This window comes from Ornithodoros turicata, chromosome 1 (genome assembly GCF_037126465.1).
Source record: "Ornithodoros turicata isolate Travis chromosome 1, ASM3712646v1, whole genome shotgun sequence".
In the NCBI taxonomy this organism is placed as follows: Eukaryota; Metazoa; Arthropoda; class Arachnida; order Ixodida; family Argasidae; genus Ornithodoros; species Ornithodoros turicata.
This window is the reverse complement of record NC_088201.1, coordinates 165,269,662-165,293,109: the sequence shown is the minus strand read 5'-3', so window position 1 is coordinate 165,293,109 and position 23,448 is coordinate 165,269,662. Positions and strand designations below refer to the sequence as shown.

The 23,448-nt window shown below is 45.9% G+C and overlaps 17 non-coding genes across 17 annotated transcripts; all 17 read right to left on the bottom strand.

The window, feature by feature from the left end:
• Positions 1-192: 192 nt before the first annotated feature.
• On the bottom strand, positions 193-265 carry Trnav-cac (transfer RNA valine (anticodon CAC)). The gene has a single exon. It is a non-coding gene; the product is annotated as a tRNA-Val (tRNA).
• Positions 266-498: 233 nt separating this feature from the next.
• On the bottom strand, positions 499-571 carry Trnav-cac (transfer RNA valine (anticodon CAC)). The gene has a single exon. It is a non-coding gene; the product is annotated as a tRNA-Val (tRNA).
• A 232-nt stretch (positions 572-803) lies between these two features.
• Trnav-cac (transfer RNA valine (anticodon CAC)) lies at positions 804-876 on the bottom strand. The gene has a single exon. It is a non-coding gene; the product is annotated as a tRNA-Val (tRNA).
• A 222-nt stretch (positions 877-1,098) lies between these two features.
• Trnav-cac (transfer RNA valine (anticodon CAC)) lies at positions 1,099-1,171 on the bottom strand. Its single transcript has one exon. It is a non-coding gene; the product is annotated as a tRNA-Val (tRNA).
• Positions 1,172-1,403: 232 nt separating this feature from the next.
• Positions 1,404-1,476, bottom strand: Trnav-cac (transfer RNA valine (anticodon CAC)). The gene has a single exon. It is a non-coding gene; the product is annotated as a tRNA-Val (tRNA).
• A 6,041-nt stretch (positions 1,477-7,517) lies between these two features.
• Trnav-cac (transfer RNA valine (anticodon CAC)) lies at positions 7,518-7,590 on the bottom strand. Its single transcript has one exon. It is a non-coding gene; the product is annotated as a tRNA-Val (tRNA).
• Positions 7,591-7,822: 232 nt separating this feature from the next.
• Positions 7,823-7,895, bottom strand: Trnav-cac (transfer RNA valine (anticodon CAC)). Its single transcript has one exon. It is a non-coding gene; the product is annotated as a tRNA-Val (tRNA).
• A 232-nt stretch (positions 7,896-8,127) lies between these two features.
• On the bottom strand, positions 8,128-8,200 carry Trnav-cac (transfer RNA valine (anticodon CAC)). Its single transcript has one exon. It is a non-coding gene; the product is annotated as a tRNA-Val (tRNA).
• Positions 8,201-8,738: 538 nt separating this feature from the next.
• On the bottom strand, positions 8,739-8,811 carry Trnav-cac (transfer RNA valine (anticodon CAC)). Its single transcript has one exon. It is a non-coding gene; the product is annotated as a tRNA-Val (tRNA).
• A 118-nt stretch (positions 8,812-8,929) lies between these two features.
• On the bottom strand, positions 8,930-9,002 carry Trnav-cac (transfer RNA valine (anticodon CAC)). Its single transcript has one exon. It is a non-coding gene; the product is annotated as a tRNA-Val (tRNA).
• Positions 9,003-14,306: 5,304 nt separating this feature from the next.
• Trnav-cac (transfer RNA valine (anticodon CAC)) lies at positions 14,307-14,379 on the bottom strand. Its single transcript has one exon. It is a non-coding gene; the product is annotated as a tRNA-Val (tRNA).
• A 2,180-nt stretch (positions 14,380-16,559) lies between these two features.
• Trnav-cac (transfer RNA valine (anticodon CAC)) lies at positions 16,560-16,632 on the bottom strand. The gene has a single exon. It is a non-coding gene; the product is annotated as a tRNA-Val (tRNA).
• A 232-nt stretch (positions 16,633-16,864) lies between these two features.
• On the bottom strand, positions 16,865-16,937 carry Trnav-cac (transfer RNA valine (anticodon CAC)). The gene has a single exon. It is a non-coding gene; the product is annotated as a tRNA-Val (tRNA).
• Positions 16,938-17,169: 232 nt separating this feature from the next.
• Trnav-cac (transfer RNA valine (anticodon CAC)) lies at positions 17,170-17,242 on the bottom strand. The gene has a single exon. It is a non-coding gene; the product is annotated as a tRNA-Val (tRNA).
• A 232-nt stretch (positions 17,243-17,474) lies between these two features.
• Trnav-cac (transfer RNA valine (anticodon CAC)) lies at positions 17,475-17,547 on the bottom strand. The gene has a single exon. It is a non-coding gene; the product is annotated as a tRNA-Val (tRNA).
• An 844-nt stretch (positions 17,548-18,391) lies between these two features.
• Positions 18,392-18,464, bottom strand: Trnav-cac (transfer RNA valine (anticodon CAC)). The gene has a single exon. It is a non-coding gene; the product is annotated as a tRNA-Val (tRNA).
• Positions 18,465-18,582: 118 nt separating this feature from the next.
• Positions 18,583-18,655, bottom strand: Trnav-cac (transfer RNA valine (anticodon CAC)). The gene has a single exon. It is a non-coding gene; the product is annotated as a tRNA-Val (tRNA).
• Between the last annotated feature and the right edge of the window lie 4,793 nt (positions 18,656-23,448).

Here is a 23,448-nt window from a genome sequence, read left to right as displayed (position 1 = left end):
GATGGTTGTTTTCATCTCCGAGGAAAGCTAATCGATGAGAATTGAATGAATTTGCTAACGATATGTATCCCAACAGCAGGAACCATGTGTGAATCATTCTGTTTATTTTCACACGAACAGATTCTTGTTTCATTCCCTACGCATGCGTCGAACGAAAATACCCGCGCTAGGACAAAAACGCTACTGGGTACCTGTTTCCGCTCGGGACCGAACCGAGGACCTTGTGCGTGTGAAGCACACGTGATAACCACTACACCACGGATACGATGTAATGCTACCTGCCACGCGTCCTAGGATGGTTCTTTTCATCTCCGACGAAAGCTAATAAAGGAGAATTGAATGAATTTGCTAACGATATGTATCCCACGTGGTTTATACAGCAGGAACCATGTGTGAATCATTCTGTTTATTTTCACACGAACAGAAGCGTTGTTTCATTCCCTAAGCAATGCGTCGAACGAAAATACCCGCGCTAGGACAAAAACGCTACTGGGTACCTGTTTCCGCTCGGGACCGAACCGAGGACCTTGTGCGTGTGAAGCACACGTGATAACCACTACACCACGGATACGATGTAATGCTACCTGCCACGCGTCCTAGGATGGTTCTTTTCATCTCCGACGAAAGCTAATCAACGAGAATTGAATGAATTTGCTAACGATATGTATCCCACGTGGTTTATACAGCAGGAACCATGTGTGAATCATTCTGTTTATTTTCACACGAACAGATTCGTTGTTTCATTCCCTACGCATGCGTCGAACGAAAATACCCGCGCTAGGACAAAAACGCTACTGGGTACCTGTTTCCGCTCGGGATCGAACCGAGGACCTTGTGCGTGTGAAGCACACGTCATAACCACTACACCACGGAAACGATGTAATGCTACCTGCCACGCGTCCTAGCATGGTTGTTTTCATCTCCGAGGAAAGCTAATCGATGAGAATTGAATGAATTTGCTAACGATATGTATCCCAACAGCAGGAACCATGTGTGAATCATTCTGTTTATTTTCACACGAACAGATTCGTTGTTTCATTCCCTACGCATGCGTCGAACGAAAATACCCGCGCTAGGACAAAAACGCTACTGGGTACCTGTTTCCGCTCGGGATCGAACCGAGGACCTTGTGCGTGTGAAGCACACGTGATAACCACTACACCACGGAAACGATGTAATGCTACTTGCCACGCGTCTTAGGATGGTTCTTTTCATCTTCGAGGAAAGCTAATCAATGAGAATTGAATGAATTTGCTAACGATATGTATCCCACATGGTTTATACAGCAGGAACCATGTGTGAATCATTGTGTTTATTTTCACACGAACGGATTCGTTGTTTCATTCCCTACGCATGCGTCGAACGAAAATACCCGCGCTAGGACAAAAACAGTACTGCGTACCTGTTTTCGCTCGGGATCGAACCGAGGACCTTGTGCGTGTGAAGCACACGTGATAACCACTACACCACGGAAACTTTTTTTTTTAAACCTTTTTATTTCAGAGGTGACATGCAACAATGATTAAAAGTACATATCTCTTTAAAAGACTGAGCTCCGGCTTGGAGCCAGTTGACAACAAAATTCTTCTAACCACCTGGGCACCTGGCCCTTGAACTCAGAATAGCGTTTCATCTCTAACAGTTCTTGCGTTAAATAAATCATCGGAGCATTAACCGGCTCTTCGTTTCTTAAGGCAACCACAACTTTCCACAAACAGAACATTGCTACTACACATAGAACGTCGTATCGTGGGCCTGTTTCTTCCTCTAGTGGCAAATACCGAATGGTGTGCGGATCACGACCTACTCTATAAGAACACGACCATGACACTTGCGCCTCTCTCCAGCGCCGGAGAAAATGTTTCTCTTAGTGGCCGCAGCAAGGTCGCGGCGCCACAAGTAACCCCCACAGCAGACGCCGCTCCACGTGTTGATACGGTAGTTTTCGTTCCTGACTTGGGTGCCTGTTTCTACCGTGTGAAGTTCTGGTTAGTCGCACGTAGTCCATTGAGTGGTTTGTGATGGTGTACTGCACCGTCCCACTCTGCAAGTCGAAGCCAGGAGTGTCGGGCCCGAGTATTTCGTACCGCGAAAGGTCCTGAAGGTGTCGAGTGTATGAGCAACGTGATTGTAATGAAAAAAGCAAAGTAGATGTGGTGAGATTTCTGCCAAATAGTCAGCAGTCAAAATTAAATGGAATAAAAAGAAGTGTCTGTTCAGTTATGTGTGCTGTGTTCTTTGTAAAACTTTGAATTAAAACCAACTAAAACTGCATCCTGTCCAGTAGTGACAATGAAATAACAGCTAACATACTCATTCGCAAAGGCAAGTAACTACGGGTCCACGCATAAATTTTGGAGCACTGTTACGCATGGCAATACAGCCGCGTACATCAATTACTACATCGTTTGTGGCGCTTTATGGCCGTGATGCTTTTGCGCCACAAAACACACAGTCACTCATCTCGAGTTCAACTTCGTATTATCATCGGTTGAAGCACAGCGTGAAGCGATGAATGTTTTTACCAAGGATCCAAAGATATTCGTCAAATGGGGCCCCCGGGATACCACACATCCTGTACAAGCACTGTCCCAAGCAAGGCGGCTCTAGGCGCGAAAATTTATGTATCTTGCGCCTAACTTGCCTTAAGCAGGTACATTACACGTCTTTCGCATAAGGATACACGAAAAGAACGCGTAGACATACGCACAAAACAATGCTAATAAACATTGCCGATATTACAGCAGCAGTCTCCCGTTCGCTCGTGGGGTGCGCACGTGGCGCCCCTAGCGAGCATGTTGAGCGCGAAACCGGTTTTAACCGCTTCGGGCCGTGGACAGCGGACCCATAGGGGGATCGGCGAGTGTCATGGTCGTGTTTCTATAGAGTAGGTCGTGGTGCGGATTTAGCTTCAGTCGTTTCCTGATTGCTCTGCCTATATCGTCCCAGAAAAACTGGGCCTCCGTACAGTACATGAACACATGTTCGATGGTCTCAGGTTCTTTGCAATACCTACAGTTGACGGACCATGGGACAAATATGCCTTTTGATTGCAACCATGTTTTTACTGGCAAGGTGTTCGCGTGGACTTTGAAGAAAAACGTTTTAATCCTTGGCTTGATTGCCATCTTCTTTACCCGGCATAAGATGTCAGCTCCCGGACTATTCGCAGCTATTTGTCTGTAGATGGGCTCGGGAAACACACACTCAATCACATCCGCTCGAAGCTTAGTCTTCTTCACACTGAAAAGGTAGTCTGCCGAAAACCTTGCCAACAAAAAACGTATACTTCCCACAACTTCCTTATAAAACCCATTTAGTGCAAAGACCCGCCTGTTTGTAGCAACAACAATTTCTGGTAGGTACAAGTATCCTATGCTCTGCAACATTGTTCGTATCACTGGGTGTCTGCATTTGCGGTAGAAGAACAGTCTCATAATCACTTGCGTGACAAACAGATGTCGCAGTCCAACTCCTCCTTGAGATACAGCCCTAAACAAATTGTCCCTTCGCATCGCTTCGAAGTTCGACTTCCATATCATTGTTGCAAAGACTCTATGAAATTGCTGGATCTGTTTCCTCGAACACTGTAGCACCTGAAGCCAATACATCAGTTTTGCGACCAAAAACACATTGCATACACTGGTACGCTGAAAAATAGACAGTTCCCTTCCTTTACATATATTCGCATGTGTTCTTACTTTTCTACACAATTCTGTCCATATCCTGTTGGTGTTGCTAGATTCTTGCAGTGGGACCCCCAAATAAACGGTTGGTTTGCATTGCCACTTTATGCCCATAAACTCTTCCGGTGTTGTTCCCCATTGACCGGCCCATATTCCTATCGACTTTTCTTTGTTTAGGGATGCTCCTGATATTCTTCAATTTCCTTGACCACGTGTTGAACACTGTTCTTATCTGAAACTACAAACGTCAGGTCATCCGCGTACCCTAGGACTTTCACTTCACAGTTTTCCAAATTAAAGCCTCTGATGTTCGTATTATGTAGAACGTTGCGACATAACGGCTCTATATAAAGGTCAAAGAGTAGGGGTGATAACGGACATCCCTGGCGAACAGATGAACGCAGCTGAATCGCGCGTGTACACATATTATTGATCACCAACTTTGTTGCCACTTCTTTGTAGCACAATCTAACACGATCAATGAAACGTCTCCCAATGTTCATTTGGTGAAGCGTATTAAACAGAAAATCATGTCTGACCCTGTCGAAAGCTTTCATAAGGTCGGCCTGCAACACTGCTGCTTGATCTCCTTCTTGCGTACATATGTCCAACACTGTTCGCATAACATGAATGTTTGCTTGAATATTTCTGCCTTTGATCGCGCACGTCTGGTGGTCCCCAACAAGGTTTGGGATAACCTTCTGCAACCTAGCTGCCAGCACTTTCGCGTAGATTTTATAGTCCGCATTGCACAACGTAATTGGCCTATAATCTGTGACTCGTGGCACCGCTCCTTCTGAAATCTTCTTAGGTATTAGTATAGTATGCGAATGTCTAAACGATCTGGGGAGCACCCCTTCTTCTTCAGCTTCCTTGAAAACTTGCAGAAGTACAGGAGATAAAAAATCGCCGAACATCTGGTAAAATTCACCACCTAGTCCGGGGCCTGGTGTCTTGTTTCTTCCTAGGGACACCACGGCTTCCTTTATTTCTTCCAGATCAAGCGGCATGTCTAATGTCTGTTGGTCTTCCCCTGTCAGTTGTGGCAGATTACACATTCTTTTGCTTGCTGCTTTGGGTACCATTTTATTTTCCTTGCCTATCAAGTCCGCATAATATTCTTCGAAGCATTTATATATCTCCGATTCCTCATGTAGAACAATTCCATTTTTTTGGATTTCCTGTATTGCCTTTCTTTTCACGTGGTCCAATTCCTGTCGAAAATATGCTTTGTTCGGTACCTCATCCGGCAAATACTGCTGAGATCTAGACCGTATTCGTGCTCCTTCGTACTTTGTATGGTTTACAATTTCCAGTTCATACTTGAAATCTTCCATCTCCTTATAGTACGTGCCGGGATTTTCACACTCCAATTTCATGACGTTGCTTAGCTGCTTCTTTAATTCGTTCTCTCTCCATTTTTCGTGATATGCTAGCACACTGCTTCTTTCTATCGCAATAAACCGAACACGTTGTTTAAACTGTTCCCAAGATGAAACCCAAGACTCCTTGCTTGATATTAGCTCTGCTATCTCGTCTTTAACTGCGCCAATAAATGGTTGGTCTTCTAACAGCTTGACGTTCAACTTCCACAACGTCCATCCTTGCCGCTTGGATGTTGAATGGTCTTGATTTCCTAGAGTTACCTTTACTAAACAATGATCCGTGAAATATGCCGCGTGCACTTCATACTTCGTCACTGTCTTCGTAGATTTCGCTGTTGTGTACACCCGGTCCAACCTAGCATATGTTACCTTTTGGAAATGCGTATATCGTTGGGCCTTGCTTGCCGTCCTTTCATATGCATCTATCATGCTGTTGTTCACTGTTAAGGCCAGGAGGGCTTCCCCGCTTTTATCAGCGCACTGCCCTACTTTGCTTCTGTCTTTGTCCATTAAGGTGCAGTTAAAATCGCCAACCAAAACTATGTTATTGCATCCGTCTACATAACTGTTCAAGGCCTCGAAGAACGTAATTCTTTCTTGCACGATATTTGGGGCATACACGGCGATAAAGCGCCACATTTCATTGTCAATGAGGACATCTAGCTTCGCTGCTCTTCCTTGATTATCGGTTGCATGGTGAATCGGGATCATGTTTGGCTTTTTCCGTAAACAGAGTAACGTTCCTGCTGAGTGTCCGACTGCGTGGCTAACGACAACGTCGAATTCCTTTGCGAACACATTTGACATTAGTTCTGCAGTGCCTTCTTCTGTGCTTATTTTTGTCTCTTGAATGGCGAGTAGATCAATGTTGGGGTAGTTTTGCAGGTAGCGTTTAAGCTGATATTGCTTCTTTCGGGAGTTTAGTCCCCTTACATTTAAGGTAGCAACTTGAATAGGTTTTCCAGTCATTGAAAAGTGTTCTTACCTAGTTGAAGTTCTGTCTTGAAGTGGAGTTAATAATTAGCTTGTTCGCTGTACGCAGTCGTTCCTTCGGCGTTACGTTACTTGGCTTTTAAGTCATCCCGAATGGCACGTCATCTAAGGACGTTGCCCCGGTTTCTTGCGGTGTCAAAACAGAAAGCGGAGTAGAGTTGTCCTGCTTTAGTCTTTTGGAAACTGGGATAATCCCTCGTCCTTTGGTTTTCACGATCTGTGCTTCACTGACGCGGGCGTTTTCCCCAGACACTTTAATGTCCACCACTTGATTGCCCACGTTGCCTTTTTCTTTCTCTGTCTTATCAGTGCATTCATGTGCTCCATTCGGAGCCTCCGTGTCCTCAACAGGATTTTTTTCCTCCTGCTTTTCCTCTGTCAAAGCGTCCACCACCATGTCACTTTCTGAGCCATCCGTGAACATCTCCCTCCCTGGTTCATCTGGCTCCCTAGTCCTCGACGCGTAGGTAGTGACACACTCGTCTTCTTCATGACCGAATCGCCTGCATTTCCTGCACCATGGTGTGTTGCATGCCTTCCTAATGTGCCCTGCCTGCTTACAGCGTAAGCAAATGGGGGACGACCTTGAACTTCTAAAAGGACTTGGCAACCCGCAATAAACGTCAAATGAGGCATGTCATCTACAGTAATATTTTCCTTCATTTCTAGCGTTACTTCCCTCGTAGTCGACTCAATGCCTTCAAAGAACGAAGTTCTCCATTTTTGCCGACTCACCTCTTTTACTTTACCGTAGACTGACAACGCACGCCTCACATCCTCGTCAGGAATATTCCTCGAGATCCAGTGTATCTTGACACAAACACTTTTCGCATTCGGGTCGATGATCTTGCACACTTTCCCTTTTACCTGCAGTTCTTTTAGTGCAAGTAGCTTGTCCTTCGCCACGCCATGATGAAAGCTTAGCGTCCACACATGGTTGAATTGGTATACACCGAAGCCTGCGACGTCTTCCTTCTTGACTTTATCACGTAATGCATCACCGAAGTGGTGCACGTTGTAGGGTCTTCCTCGTGGGTCCGCGTGTAGGAAAATCGTGTTACAGGACAGTTTTCCCGCTGGTACAGTTGGCATAATAAGACGATATTCGGAGGTATCCTGAGCACTTGCCTGTACGTCGTTCACCCGGCTAGGCCTAGCCGTAACACCCGCCCCCGTGGAGCTCATTTTCCTGCGTCCGTACACTTCTACACCACGGAAAAGATGTAGCGCTCCTTTCCACATGTTCTTAGGATGATTCTTTTCATCTCCGAGGAAAGCTAATCAATGAGAATTGAATGAATTTGCTAACGATATGTATCCCACGTGGTTTATACAGCAGGAACCATGTGTGAATCATTGTGTTTATTTTCACACGAACAGATTCGTTGTTTTATTTTCTACGCATGCGTCGAACGAAAATACCCGCGCTAGGACAAAAACACTACTGCGTACGTGTTTCCGCTCGGGATCGAACCGAGGACCTTGTGCGTGTGAAGCACACGTGATAACCACAACACCACGGAAACGATGTGATGCTACCTGCCACACGTCTTAGGACAGTTCTTTTCATCTCCGAGGAAAGCTATTCAATGAGAATTGGACCAATTTGCTAACGATATGTATCCCACGTGGTTTATGCAGCAGGAACCATGTGTGAATCATTGTGTTTATTTTCACACCAACAGATTCGTTGTTTTATTTTCTACGCATGCGTCGAACGAAAATACCCGCGCTAGGACAAAAACACTACTGCGTACGTGTTTCCGCTCGGGATCGAACCGAGGACCTTGTGCGTGTGAAGCACACGTGATAACCACAACACCACGGAAACGATGCGATGCTACCTGCCACACGTCTTAGGACAGTTCTTTTCATCTCCGAGGAAAGCTATTCAATGAGAATTGGACCAATTTGCTAACGATATGTATCCCACGTGGTTTATGCAGCAGGAACCATGTGTGAATCATTGTGTTTATTTTCACACGAACAGATTCGTTGTTTTATTTTCTACGCATGCGTCGAACGAAAATACCCGCGCTAGGACAAAAACACTACTGCGCACGTGTTTTCGCTCGGGATCGAACCGAGGACCTTGTGCGTGTGAAGCACACGTGATAACCACAACACCACGGAAACGATGTGATGCTACCTGCCACACGTCTTAGGACAGCTCTTTTCATCTCCGAGGAAAGCTATTCAATGAGAATTGGACCAATTTGCTAACGATATGTATCCCACGTGGTTTATGCAGCAGGAACCATGTGTGAATCATTGTGTTTATTTTCACACGAACAGATTCGTTGTTTCATTCCCTACGCATGCGTCGAACGAAAATACCCGCGCTATGACAAAAACGCTACTGGGTACCTGTTTTCGCTCGGGATCGAACCGAGGACCTTGTGCGTGTGAAGCACACGTGATAACCACTACACCACGGAAAAGATGTAGCGCTCCTTTCCACATGTTCTTAGGATGATTCTTTTCATCTCCGAGGAAAGCTATTCAATGAGAATTGAATGAATTTGCTAACGATATGTATCCCACGTGGTTTATACAGCAGGAACCATGTGTGAATCATTGTGTTTATTTTCACACGAACAGATTCGTTGTTTTATTTTCTACGCATGCGTCGAACGAAAATACCCGCGGTAGGACAAAAACACTACTGCGTACGTGTTTCCGCTCGGGATCGAACCGAGGACCTTGTCCGTGTGAAGCACACGTGATAACCACTACACCACGGAAACTTTTTTTTTTCTTTTCCACCTTTTATTAACAATACACACAAGTGCACACAACTACAGGTACGTCACACGGTCGCGACGCCGTGGGCCATTACAAAACGTCTAAAGAGGAAACTGAAGACCTTTCCGCTCGGGATCGAACCGAGGACCTTGTCCGTGTGAAGCACACGTGATAACCACTACACCACGGAAACGATTTTTTTCTCCACCAGGTAATAACGTTTATTTACAAACATTAAAATAAGCTATGACTGTACAGTGTTAATGAGTGATGTATGATGAATGAATGATGCACACCGTAGCATCCAAATACACAGGATACAAAAAAATACATGGTACACAACACACAGGTTACACAGGTCACATAGAGAGAGTAAAAATTTACATACATACACAGGATAGAAAAAAATACATGCGTACGTGTTTCCGCTCGGGATCGAACCGAGGACCTTGTGCGTGTGAAGCACACGTGATAACCACTTTTTCTTTCTTTTTTTTTAACGTTTTAAAACATTTATTGCTTCAGATATATACAGTTAAAAGTTATCTTGCATCCCTGCAAGGTTCCCCTATCTCTCGTCTTGTAGCCGTGGCCATGCACGGTCGCTCTTCGACCGCGGCATGTCCCGTGTCAAATCCATTCTTCTAAGAAGTTTGCTCGAGTACTGTTGACCGTCTCTCTCGGTTGCACATATCAGTTCAGCTGTCCAGCGCAACTGCCAGAGGAATGTGTTCCAGGGTTTCCTAGGATGAGGTTTGCAGCTAACAAAATCTCTCCGATATGCCCACCAAGCATACACTGCTATCGCCACAATGACGTCCACCGGCGTGTCCTGATGCGCGTTCTCGAATTCCAAAAACTTCAGCTCGTGCCACTCAATGAAGACTTCTCTGTCAAGTACATCCTGTACGAGGCTCCAAAACTGGATTGCAGCAGGGCATTCTAGGAAGGCGTGTTGTAAGGTCTCTCGGTCCAAATAGCAGATGTCACATTTCGAAGACCATGGGATTGAAAAACCTTTCTCTTGCTGCCAGGTCTTAACTGGAAGGGTTTCAGTGTGGAACATGATGAAGGTGTCTTTCACTGCGGTCGATACAGGCATCTTCCTAATCCTTCTGAGAACGTCGCCCTTGAATTTACCGATTGCAAGCTCACGGTATCTTGGAGGCGGAAAGACAAGGTCTATGGTATCCCAGTAGAGTACCTTCTTTTTAACTGTCACCAGATAATCCCAGGAAAAGCGTTTTGCAAAGTAATCTACCGCCTTTCCGATTTCCTTGTAGAATCCGAGCTGTTTTCTGTTCTTCGTGCTTGGCCGAATTGAAACCACCCAGGGTGCTAAGAAGACAGAGCCGTATGTTTGTAGCGCTGCTCTCAGCGTCGGGTTACGTTGGTCCCGAAAATACAGGAACCGTTGTACAAGCAGTTTTACTGCTACGTTGATTAGTCCAAGGCCACCCTTCTGCAGGCAGAGGAAGAGATTAGTTCGCCTCATTCGTTCCATCTTGGAGCGCCATATAAACGTTGCGAATATTCTATGGATTCGGTGCGATGTTGCCTGTTTGCACGGGGAGGCTTGCGCATAATATAGTACAGCTGGATAGACAGAGGTAGGACAGACAGACGTAGCTCCTGTTTACCAGGGATATTGATCTCCCATTCCACTGTAGAAGAATTCCTTGAAACTTGCCGAGCTTCGCTTTCCAGTGGTCATCGGCGCACTGTGCTTCTGCATAGCTGATTCCCAGATACCGTTTTATCTCTCCTGTCCATGTCGCTCCCAGGAAATCTTGCGGTGCCTGCTCCCATTTGCCAATCCAGCTTCCTTCGGTTTTCTTCATGTTGAGCTTCGCCCCGGAGTTCGCACAAAAGTTGTCAATGTGTTCTATGCATTTGGTCAGTTGACCTTGAGAAGTGCATATGATCGCTAAGTCATCCGCATAGCTCATCAGCTTGATTTCACTGCCATGAAGACTGAAGCCTTGTATACTTTTATCATCTATTATGCTTCTGCACAAAGGTTCCAAGTAGAGGGCGAATAAGACTGGGGATAAAGGACATCCCTGCCTCACCGATCGTCGAACGGGAATCTCTTTAGTTCTCCTGCCGTTGACTATGAGTGACGTCGTTATATCCGTGTAACACACCTGAATCCACCGATGCACGTAGAAGCCCACGTTACACTTCCTCAGCAGGCCAAGTAGATAGTTGTGCAACACCCTATCAAAGGCTTGACTAAGATCTGCCTGTAGAACAGCAACTGGCTCACCCATCGTACTTGCAGCTTCCCAAACAGTTCGCATCATGTGAAGATTCTTCGCAATCGACCTGCCTTTGATGCTGTACGTTTGATGCTCACCTATGACATCCCCTAGAACGAGACCGAGACGACGAGCCAATATTTTCGCTAAAATCTTGTAGTCCGTTGAAAGGAGACTGATGGGACGGTAATCCTTAACTTCTCGCGGGGCCCCGCTATCTGTCTTCTTCGGAATTAACACCGTCAGTGCCCGTCTCATTGAAGGTGGCATGAGGCCTCGTTTGTAAATATCCGAGAACACTTGAGACAGTATCTCTGCCATATCATTTAAGAACATTTTGTAGATGCTGGGGCCAATGCCGTCCACTCCTGGCGCTTTATTCGATGGCAGCTTTTTAATAGCCCAAACGACTTCATCCACGCAGATCGGTTCTTCTAGTTTATCCCTTTTCTCCTGGCTGATGACGGGAATAGGACGGGCGAAACTGTCCAGGTTCTCACCTCCTTTTGTCTCTGGTATGCTAAACAAGTTCGTGTAAGCGTTCATAAATTCTTCTTCTATGGCATGGGGATCAGAAACAACTTTCCCATTGCTCATTATCTCCGTTACTGTCTTATCTTTCGAGCGCTTTCTTTCCAAGCTTAGGAATACCTTGACAGGCTGTTCTTCTTTATCAACGATGGCCTGCCTGCTTCTTATCATCGAGCCACGAAAATCATTTTCCATGAGCTTTAGGAGTTCCATTTTGCACTCCTTTATATCCTCACCAAACAGGCCGGGACTTCTTTCCTCCTCTTTTATTAATGTCTTGAGCGTCTCAGCGAGGGCATTCTTCTCCTCCCGTCTGTCTCTGGCATACTCCTGAGAAGCCTTGATAAGGTACTCTTTTAGTCGCTGCTTGAAAGCCTCCCATATACAGGCGTCAATCGGTCCTTGCTCCCTTATTTCGCTGATCATTTCGCCGACTTCCCTGTTGCATTTTTCCTCTCTCAATATGCTTTCATTCAGTTTCCACGGGAGCGTATTTCTGTTTTCTTGCGTCCACCGTTTGGTGGTCTGGACAGCCAGTGTGACAAGCGCGTGGTCTGAAAAAGCAACCGGCGTGATGTGGCTGTAGGCGCAGCTAACTTTGCTCTCCCCAGAGATATAAATTCTATCCAGTCGCGCGTGAGACTTGTCTTGCCAGTGCGTGAACTGAATGTCCGAGTTCCCCGTTGCCTCCTTTGCATCTACCAAGTTGTTCACATGGAGGAGTCTGCGAAGTTCAGTTGTGCTACAGTCGTTGATTCTGCATTTTCCTAGCCTGTCGCGTTGCGAAAGGACACAGTTATAATCGCCGCACAAGAAAATATTGGCCGATGTGCGCAGAAAGGTCTGCAGGTATTCAAAAAATAATTTCCTTTCGGACGTTAAGTTTGGTGCGTATACGGATATAATCCTAATCAGATCACTCCCAAACAGGCAATCAACAGAACTCACTCTCCCTTCCATGTCGTGACCAATATCAGGGATCACTCTTAGATAGTGCCTTCTTCTGACAAACACCGCTGTGCCATTCCTTCCCTCCCTCGCCTTGGAATGGAACACCTGGAAGCTATTCTTGTAAAACGCTATAAGCTCTTCTTCCTGAGAGTCCGTCTCAATTTTTGTTTCCTGCGCACATAGAATATCAATCCTCTTCTCCCACATCAGCTGAAGCAACCACTGTTTCCGTTTGCGACTGACTAAGCTGACGTCATTCAGCGTACTAACAATCAGCTTTTCCTGCATACTTTGTTTAATTATGAGCTTGTCCCCTATCCCTTGGGTCGTACGGTACCTTTGGTTTGGCTATTTTAGTTCGTTTTCCGGGAACCATTTTCCAGGCATTCCCGCTTTTTGAGTCCGCCGGCGCTGCCGTGGTGTTTTCTGCTTCTGCCTTTGAAACATCCGGTTCTTTTCCTGTTCTATTACCGTTGTTGCCTATGCTCTTCGCAGCGCTTGCAGCCTTATCGCCCTCCGTTACTTGTTTGCGACCCCTATCTTGAGATTCCCCTTGAATCAAATCATTTGAACAGGTACTATCGGACGCATGTTCCCGCATAGCGGGACGGTCTTGCGGCTGACGTTGTGAATCATCCTTTGCTTCTTGTGAAGTGGCAGCAGTTTCTGCAACATCCATGATAAGGTCTTCTAAGTGGTTATCTTCAACTGTTACTTTGGTACGATCAGCGTAGGTTTTGAGACAGCTGTCCTTGTCGTGCCCGAAGCGTCTGCACGCTTCGCATTTTGGTGTCCTGCATTGCTGTCGGATGTGTCCTGTTTGTCGACACCGAAGACACAGTGGCGGTCTTCCCGCAATTGACACAAGCGTGAGGTTCCCCAGAATCCTTAACTGATGCGGGATATTGTAGACACTGACACTGTCTTTCAACCGCATTGTGACCGTGCGTTCTGTAGTTTCAGTGTTCTTAAAGAAATCATCATTCCATACCTCTCTTTTCACCACAATATCGGAGCCAAACGGTGAGAGTGCCATCCTGATTTCCTCGTCCGGCGTGTGGAAAGTTATCCAATGAAGCTTTGCGCGAACTTCTTTAGGTGACGTGTCGAGGATCAAACACTTTCGTCCTTTTACAGAGCACTCACCCATTTCCAAAAGTTTCTGTTTTGCCTGAGCTGAACGTGTTGTTAACATCCACACGTGGTTCATTTGGTAGACTCCGAATAATGCAATATCTTCCGGATTCAAAGTTGTTTTCAGCGCTGGCTTGAAGTCCTCTCGTCGGTATGGTCGTTGCGATAAATCCGCGTGCAGAGCGACAGTATTCAGTGCGAATTTTCCCCTGGGTAGTGTTGGCAGAACAAGGCGGTAGTCATCCTTCCGCAAAGTATCGTTGAATCCATGGTAATCCCGGCTAGGCCTAGCCGTAGAAGGCACTCCAACGGAGCTCATTTTAAACGTCCTACCCCAACGAAAGCCGGAAGTAGAATCCACACGTGATAACCACTACACCACGGAAACGATGTGATGCTACCTGCCACACGTCTTAGGACAGTTCTTTTCATCTCCGAGGAAAGCTATTCAATGAGAATTGGACCAATTTGCTAACGATATGTATCCCACGTGGTTTATGCAGCAGGAACCATGTGTGAATCATTGTGTTTATTTTCACACGAACAGATTCGTTGTTTTATTTTCCACGCATGCGTCGAACGAAAATACCCGCGGTAGGACAAAAACACTACTGCGTACGTGTTTCCGCTCGGGATCGAACCGAGGACCATGTGCGTGTGAAGCACACGTGATAACCACTACACCAAGGAAACGATTTTTTTCCTGATTTTGCAGATTTATTTATGATTATGGCATATTTACAGTGATATCACATGAGCTTCACGCGCGTAACATTTCACCAAAAGCCTCCCGACTTGGGAGTAATTTTGCTACATATACACGTAACCACTCCGGTATCAATTGCCTGTACCGTGCTATTGTGTACATTTGATCAATTTCTTCTTTTAAAAAGCACATCGGTGGTTTAAGTGACTCTTCGTTTCGGTCCAATACCCTGACCTTCCATATGCAAAACATTGAGATTACACATAAGATGTCATCCCTGATTTCTTCGGTCTGGTCAAAAGGCAAAAACCTCATCGTGTATGGACCTAATCTTACATATCTTCCCAGTTTCGTACTGAGTTCATCCCAAAAGAAGAGTGCCTCAGTACAATCAAGAAACAGGTGCTCAACTGTCTCTTGGGTGTTGCAGAATCTGCAGTTCGTCGTCCAGGGCACGAAAAATCCTTTTTTATCCAACCATGATTTCACAGGGAGTGTCAGCGTATGCACTTTAAAGAAAAAACTTTTGATTTGAGGTCTTACAGGCATGGCTCGGATTCCGCACAATATGTCCTGTCCTTCCAAGTTCGGTGGTACAATTCTATATATAGGAACAGGGAAGAGAATGTCTATCAAGTCATGGTACAGCTTTTTTTTTACCTACACTAAAAACATAGTCGCGTGTAAATCTTACAAGCAAAAACTGCATACATTCTACAACCTCTGCATAAAACTTACTCACAGCATACACACCCTTGACTGTCGCAACAGTTATGCTAGCCAAGTTTTCACTTCCCACTGACTGTAGTACAGTCTTTAACAAGGGGTGGTTGCACTTTCTGAAGAAAAACAGTCGCATCACCAGTTTGGCCGCGAACAAATGCCTTAGCCCTAGACCGCCTCGCTTAACACTGTGGGATAGGTTATCTCGACGCATACTTTCAAACGTTGAAAACCACACATATGTTGCGAACAAACGATGAAACTTCTGAATATTCCTACGGGGAAGTTGCATCACCTGGAGTAAATACAGGAGTTTTGAGACAAAGAATATGTTGCACACGGAGGCCCTCTGGAAAATTGAGAGTCTTCTTTGTTTCCAGCTGTGGACTGTTTTTCCTATCTGCTTCAGTTGTTCATCCCACATCGGGCTGGTGTTCCGAGTCTTGTCCAAGGGAACTCCAAGGTAAACTGTCGACGCTGTCTGCCATCTAATTCCTTCAAAATGATCTGGCGTGGACCCCCACTGGCCCGCCCAGATCCCTACAGACTTAGCCTTGTTTAGTTTGGCCCCTGATAATTCACAAAACTCCTCCACACACTTCAACACACACTTCACACAGTTTTTGTCCTTTGCAAAAAATCCTATATCGTCCGCGTATGCTAAAACTTTCACCTCCGTCCCAAACACCTCGAATCCCGTGATGCTCTTCCTCTGAATGACGCTCTGACACAAGTATTCCACATATACGTTAAATAGAAGTGGTGACAATGGGCACCCCTGCCTAACGGATGACTTTAACGGTATTGCACTCGTACACTGATTGTTGAATAATACCACGGTCTGGACATTCTTGTAACATAGCTGTACTCTTTGAAGAAACGTCTGTCCAATTCCATTCATGGTCATTACCCCGTATAGGAATTCGTGGTCCACTCTATCGAAGGCTTTGGCCAGGACTGCTAGTAGCACTGCTACTTGCTCCCCTTCTAACTGACATAAATCCAACACAGTTCTCATTACATGTATGTTCGTTTGAATACTTCTTCCTTTGATGGCACAAGTCTGGTGTTCCCCGACAATTTCTGTAATAACCTTCTGTAACCTGCCAGCTAAAACTTTTGCGTATATTTTGTAGTCTACGTTACAGAGCGTTATTGGTCTGAAGTCCTTCACTTGTGGTACTTCTCCTTCTTCTACACCACCAAGGAAACGATGTGATGCTACCTGCCACACGTCTTAGGACAGTTCTTTTCATCTCCGAGGAAAGCTATTTAATGAGAATTGGACCAATTTGCTAACGATATCTATCCCACGTGGTTTATGCAGCAGGAACCATGTGTGAATCATTGTGTTTATTTTCACACGAACAGATTCGTTGTTTCATTCCCTACGCATGCGTCGAACGAAAATACCCGGGCTATGACAAAAACGCCACGGGGTACCTGTTTTCGCTCGGGATCGAACCGAGGACGTTGTGCGTGTGAAGCACACGTGGTAACCACTACACCACGGAAACGATATAATGCTACCTGCCACACGTCTTAGGACAGTTCTTTTCATCTCCGAGGAAAGCTATTCAATGAGAATTGGACCAATTTGCTAACGATATGTATCCCACGTGGTTTATGCAGCAGGAACCATGTGTGAATCATTGTGTTTATTTTCACACGAACAGACTCGTTGTTATATTTTCCACGCATGCGTCGAACGAAAATACCCGGGCTATGACAAAAACGCTACTGGGTACCTGTTTTCGCTCGGGATCGAACCGAGGACCTTGTGCGTGTGAAGCACACGTGATAACCACTACACCACGGAAACGATGTGATGCTACCTGCCACACGTCGTAGGACAGTTCTTTTCATCTCCGAGGAAAGCTATTCAATGAGAATTGGACCAATTTGCTAACGATATGTATCCCACGTGGTTTATGCAGCAGGAACCATGTGTGAATCATTGTGTTTATTTTCACACCAACAGATTCGTTGTTTTATTTTCTACGCATGCGTCGAACGAAAATACCCGCGCTAGGACAAAAACACTACTGCGTACGTGTTTCCGCTCGGGATCGAACCGAGGACCTTGTGCGTGTGAAGCACACGTGATAACCACAACACCACGGAAACGATGTGATGCTACCTGCCACACGTCTTAGGACAGTTCTTTTCATCTCCGAGGAAAGCTATTCAATGAGAATTGGACCAATTTGCTAACGATATGTATCCCACGTGGTTTATGCAGCAGGAACCATGTGTGAATCATTGTGTTTATTTTCACACGAACAGATTCGTTGTTTTATTTTCTACGCATGCGTCGAACGAAAATACCCGCGCTAGGACAAAAACACTACTGCGCACGTGTTTTCGCTCGGGATCGAACCGAGGACCTTGTGCGTGTGAAGCACACGTGATAACCACAACACCACGGAAACGATGTGATGCTACCTGCCACACGTCTTAGGACAGCTCTTTTCATCTCCGAGGAAAGCTATTCAATGAGAATTGGACCAATTTGCTAACGATATGTATCCCACGTGGTTTATGCAGCAGGAACCATGTGTGAATCATTGTGTTTATTTTCACACGAACAGATTCGTTGTTTCATTCCCTACGCATGCGTCGAACGAAAATACCCGCGCTATGACAAAAACGCTACTGGGTACCTGTTTTCGCTCGGGATCGAACCGAGGACCTTGTGCGTGTGAAGCACACGTGATAACCACTACACCACGGAAAAGATGTAGCGCTCCTTTCCACATGTTCTTAGGATGATTCTTTTCATCTCCGAGGAAAGCTATTCAATGAGAATTGAATGAATTTGCTAACGATATGTATCCCACGTGGTTTATACAGCAGGAACCATGTGTGAATCATTGTGTTTATTTTCACACGAACAGATTCGTTGTTTCATTCCCTACGCATGCGTCGAACGAAAATACCCGCGCTATGACAAAAACGCTACTGGGTACCTGTTTTCGCTCGGGATCGAACCGAGGACCTTGTGCGTGTGAAGCACACGTGATAACCACTACACCACGGAAAAGATGTAGCGCTCCTTTCCACATGTTCTTAGGATGATTCTTTTCATCTCCGAGGAAAGCTATTCAATGAGAATTGAATGAATTTGCTAACGATATGTATCCCACGTGGTTTATACAGCAGGAACCATGTGTGAATCATTGTGTTTATTTTCACACGAACAGATTCGTTGTTTTATTTTCTACGCATGCGTCGAACGAAAATACCCGCGGTAGGACAAAAACACTACTGCGTACGTGTTTCCGCTCGGGATCGAACCGAGGACCTTGTCCGTGTGAAGCACACGTGATAACCACTACACCACGGAAACTTTTTTTTTTCTTTTCCACCTTTTATTAACAATACACACAAGTGCACACAACTACAGGTACGTCACACGGTCGCGACGCCGTGGGCCATTACAAAACGTCTAAAGAGGAAACTGAAGACCTTTCCGCTCGGGATCGAACCGAGGACCTTGTCCGTGTGAAGCACACGTGATAACCACTACACCACGGAAACGATTTTTTTCTCCACCAGGTAATAACGTTTATTTACAAACATTAAAATAAGCTATGACTGTACAGTGTTAATGAGTGATGTATGATGAATGAATGATGCACACCGTAGCATCCAAATACACAGGATACAAAAAAATACATGGTACACAACACACAGGTTACACAGGTCACATAGAGAGAGTAAAAATTTACATACATACACAGGATAGAAAAAAATACATGCGTACGTGTTTCCGCTCGGGATCGAACCGAGGACCTTGTGCGTGTGAAGCACACGTGATAACCACTTTTTCTTTCTTTTTTTTTAACGTTTTAAAACATTTATTGCTTCAGATATATACAGTTAAAAGTTATCTTGCATCCCTGCAAGGTTCCCCTATCTCTCGTCTTGTAGCCGTGGCCATGCACGGTCGCTCTTCGACCGCGGCATGTCCCGTGTCAAATCCATTCTTCTAAGAAGTTTGCTCGAGTACTGTTGACCGTCTCTCTCGGTTGCACATATCAGTTCAGCTGTCCAGCGCAACTGCCAGAGGAATGTGTTCCAGGGTTTCCTAGGATGAGGTTTGCAGCTAACAAAATCTCTCCGATATGCCCACCAAGCATACACTGCTATCGCCACAATGACGTCCACCGGCGTGTCCTGATGCGCGTTCTCGAATTCCAAAAACTTCAGCTCGTGCCACTCAATGAAGACTTCTCTGTCAAGTACATCCTGTACGAGGCTCCAAAACTGGATTGCAGCAGGGCATTCTAGGAAGGCGTGTTGTAAGGTCTCTCGGTCCAAATAGCAGATGTCACATTTCGAAGACCATGGGATTGAAAAACCTTTCTCTTGCTGCCAGGTCTTAACTGGAAGGGTTTCAGTGTGGAACATGATGAAGGTGTCTTTCACTGCGGTCGATACAGGCATCTTCCTAATCCTTCTGAGAACGTCGCCCTTGAATTTACCGATTGCAAGCTCACGGTATCTTGGAGGCGGAAAGACAAGGTCTATGGTATCCCAGTAGAGTACCTTCTTTTTAACTGTCACCAGATAATCCCAGGAAAAGCGTTTTGCAAAGTAATCTACCGCCTTTCCGATTTCCTTGTAGAATCCGAGCTGTTTTCTGTTCTTCGTGCTTGGCCGAATTGAAACCACCCAGGGTGCTAAGAAGACAGAGCCGTATGTTTGTAGCGCTGCTCTCAGCGTCGGGTTACGTTGGTCCCGAAAATACAGGAACCGTTGTACAAGCAGTTTTACTGCTACGTTGATTAGTCCAAGGCCACCCTTCTGCAGGCAGAGGAAGAGATTAGTTCGCCTCATTCGTTCCATCTTGGAGCGCCATATAAACGTTGCGAATATTCTATGGATTCGGTGCGATGTTGCCTGTTTGCACGGGGAGGCTTGCGCATAATATAGTACAGCTGGATAGACAGAGGTAGGACAGACAGACGTAGCTCCTGTTTACCAGGGATATTGATCTCCCATTCCACTGTAGAAGAATTCCTTGAAACTTGCCGAGCTTCGCTTTCCAGTGGTCATCGGCGCACTGTGCTTCTGCATAGCTGATTCCCAGATACCGTTTTATCTCTCCTGTCCATGTCGCTCCCAGGAAATCTTGCGGTGCCTGCTCCCATTTGCCAATCCAGCTTCCTTCGGTTTTCTTCATGTTGAGCTTCGCCCCGGAGTTCGCACAAAAGTTGTCAATGTGTTCTATGCATTTGGTCAGTTGACCTTGAGAAGTGCATATGATCGCTAAGTCATCCGCATAGCTCATCAGCTTGATTTCACTGCCATGAAGACTGAAGCCTTGTATACTTTTATCATCTATTATGCTTCTGCACAAAGGTTCCAAGTAGAGGGCGAATAAGACTGGGGATAAAGGACATCCCTGCCTCACCGATCGTCGAACGGGAATCTCTTTAGTTCTCCTGCCGTTGACTATGAGTGACGTCGTTATATCCGTGTAACACACCTGAATCCACCGATGCACGTAGAAGCCCACGTTACACTTCCTCAGCAGGCCAAGTAGATAGTTGTGCAACACCCTATCAAAGGCTTGACTAAGATCTGCCTGTAGAACAGCAACTGGCTCACCCATCGTACTTGCAGCTTCCCAAACAGTTCGCATCATGTGAAGATTCTTCGCAATCGACCTGCCTTTGATGCTGTACGTTTGATGCTCACCTATGACATCCCCTAGAACGAGACCGAGACGACGAGCCAATATTTTCGCTAAAATCTTGTAGTCCGTTGAAAGGAGACTGATGGGACGGTAATCCTTAACTTCTCGCGGGGCCCCGCTATCTGTCTTCTTCGGAATTAACACCGTCAGTGCCCGTCTCATTGAAGGTGGCATGAGGCCTCGTTTGTAAATATCCGAGAACACTTGAGACAGTATCTCTGCCATATCATTTAAGAACATTTTGTAGATGCTGGGGCCAATGCCGTCCACTCCTGGCGCTTTATTCGATGGCAGCTTTTTAATAGCCCAAACGACTTCATCCACGCAGATCGGTTCTTCTAGTTTATCCCTTTTCTCCTGGCTGATGACGGGAATAGGACGGGCGAAACTGTCCAGGTTCTCACCTCCTTTTGTCTCTGGTATGCTAAACAAGTTCGTGTAAGCGTTCATAAATTCTTCTTCTATGGCATGGGGATCAGAAACAACTTTCCCATTGCTCATTATCTCCGTTACTGTCTTATCTTTCGAGCGCTTTCTTTCCAAGCTTAGGAATACCTTGACAGGCTGTTCTTCTTTATCAACGATGGCCTGCCTGCTTCTTATCATCGAGCCACGAAAATCATTTTCCATGAGCTTTAGGAGTTCCATCTTGCACTCCTTTATATCCTCACCAAACAGGCCGGGACTTCTTTCCTCCTCTTTTATTAATGTCTTGAGCGTCTCAGCGAGGGCATTCTTCTCCTCCCGTCTGTCTCTGGCATACTCCTGAGAAGCCTTGATAAGGTACTCTTTTAGTCGCTGCTTGAAAGCCTCCCATATACAGGCGTCAATCGGTCCTTGCTCCCTTATTTCGCTGATCATTTCGCCGACTTCCCTGTTGCATTTTTCCTCTCTCAATATGCTTTCATTCAGTTTCCACGGGAGCGTATTTCTGTTTTCTTGCGTCCACCGTTTGGTGGTCTGGACAGCCAGTGTGACAAGCGCGTGGTCTGAAAAAGCAACCGGCGTGATGTGGCTGTAGGCGCAGCTAACTTTGCTCTCCCCAGAGATATAAATTCTATCCAGTCGCGCGTGAGACTTGTCTTGCCAGTGCGTGAACTGAATGTCCGAGTTCCCCGTTGCCTCCTTTGCATCTACCAAGTTGTTCACATGGAGGAGTCTGCGAAGTTCAGTTGTGCTACAGTCGTTGATTCTGCATTTTCCTAGCCTGTCGCGTTGCGAAAGGACACAGTTATAATCGCCGCACAAGAAAATATTGGCCGATGTGCGCAGAAAGGTCTGCAGGTATTCAAAAAATAATTTCCTTTCGGACGTTAAGTTTGGTGCGTATACGGATATAATCCTAATCAGATCACTCCCAAACAGGCAATCAACAGAACTCACTCTCCCTTCCATGTCGTGACCAATATCAGGGATCACTCTTAGATAGTGCCTTCTTCTGACAAACACCGCTGTGCCATTCCTTCCCTCCCTCGCCTTGGAATGGAACACCTGGAAGCTATTCTTGTAAAACGCTATAAGCTCTTCTTCCTGAGAGTCCGTCTCAATTTTTGTTTCCTGCGCACATAGAATATCAATCCTCTTCTCCCACATCAGCTGAAGCAACCACTGTTTCCGTTTGCGACTGACTAAGCTGACGTCATTCAGCGTACTAACAATCAGCTTTTCCTGCATACTTTGTTTAATTATGAGCTTGTCCCCTATCCCTTGGGTCGTACGGTACCTTTGGTTTGGCTATTTTAGTTCGTTTTCCGGGAACCATTTTCCAGGCATTCCCGCTTTTTGAGTCCGCCGGCGCTGCCGTGGTGTTTTCTGCTTCTGCCTTTGAAACATCCGGTTCTTTTCCTGTTCTATTACCGTTGTTGCCTATGCTCTTCGCAGCGCTTGCAGCCTTATCGCCCTCCGTTACTTGTTTGCGACCCCTATCTTGAGATTCCCCTTGAATCAAATCATTTGAACAGGTACTATCGGACGCATGTTCCCGCATAGCGGGACGGTCTTGCGGCTGACGTTGTGAATCATCCTTTGCTTCTTGTGAAGTGGCAGCAGTTTCTGCAACATCCATGATAAGGTCTTCTAAGTGGTTATCTTCAACTGTTACTTTGGTACGATCAGCGTAGGTTTTGAGACAGCTGTCCTTGTCGTGCCCGAAGCGTCTGCACGCTTCGCATTTTGGTGTCCTGCATTGCTGTCGGATGTGTCCTGTTTGTCGACACCGAAGACACAGTGGCGGTCTTCCCGCAATTGACACAAGCGTGAGGTTCCCCAGAATCCTTAACTGATGCGGGATATTGTAGACACTGACACTGTCTTTCAACCGCATTGTGACCGTGCGTTCTGTAGTTTCAGTGTTCTTAAAGAAATCATCATTCCATACCTCTCTTTTCACCACAATATCGGAGCCAAACGGTGAGAGGGCCATCCTGATTTCCTCGTCCGGCGTGTGGAAAGGTATCCAATGAAGCTTTGCGCGAACTTCTTTAGGTGACGTGTCGAGGATCAAACACTTTCGTCCTTTTACAGAGCACTCACCCATTTCCAAAAGTTTCTGTTTTGCCTGAGCTGAACGTGTTGTTAACATCCACACGTGGTTCATTTGGTAGACTCCGAATAATGCAATATCTTCCGG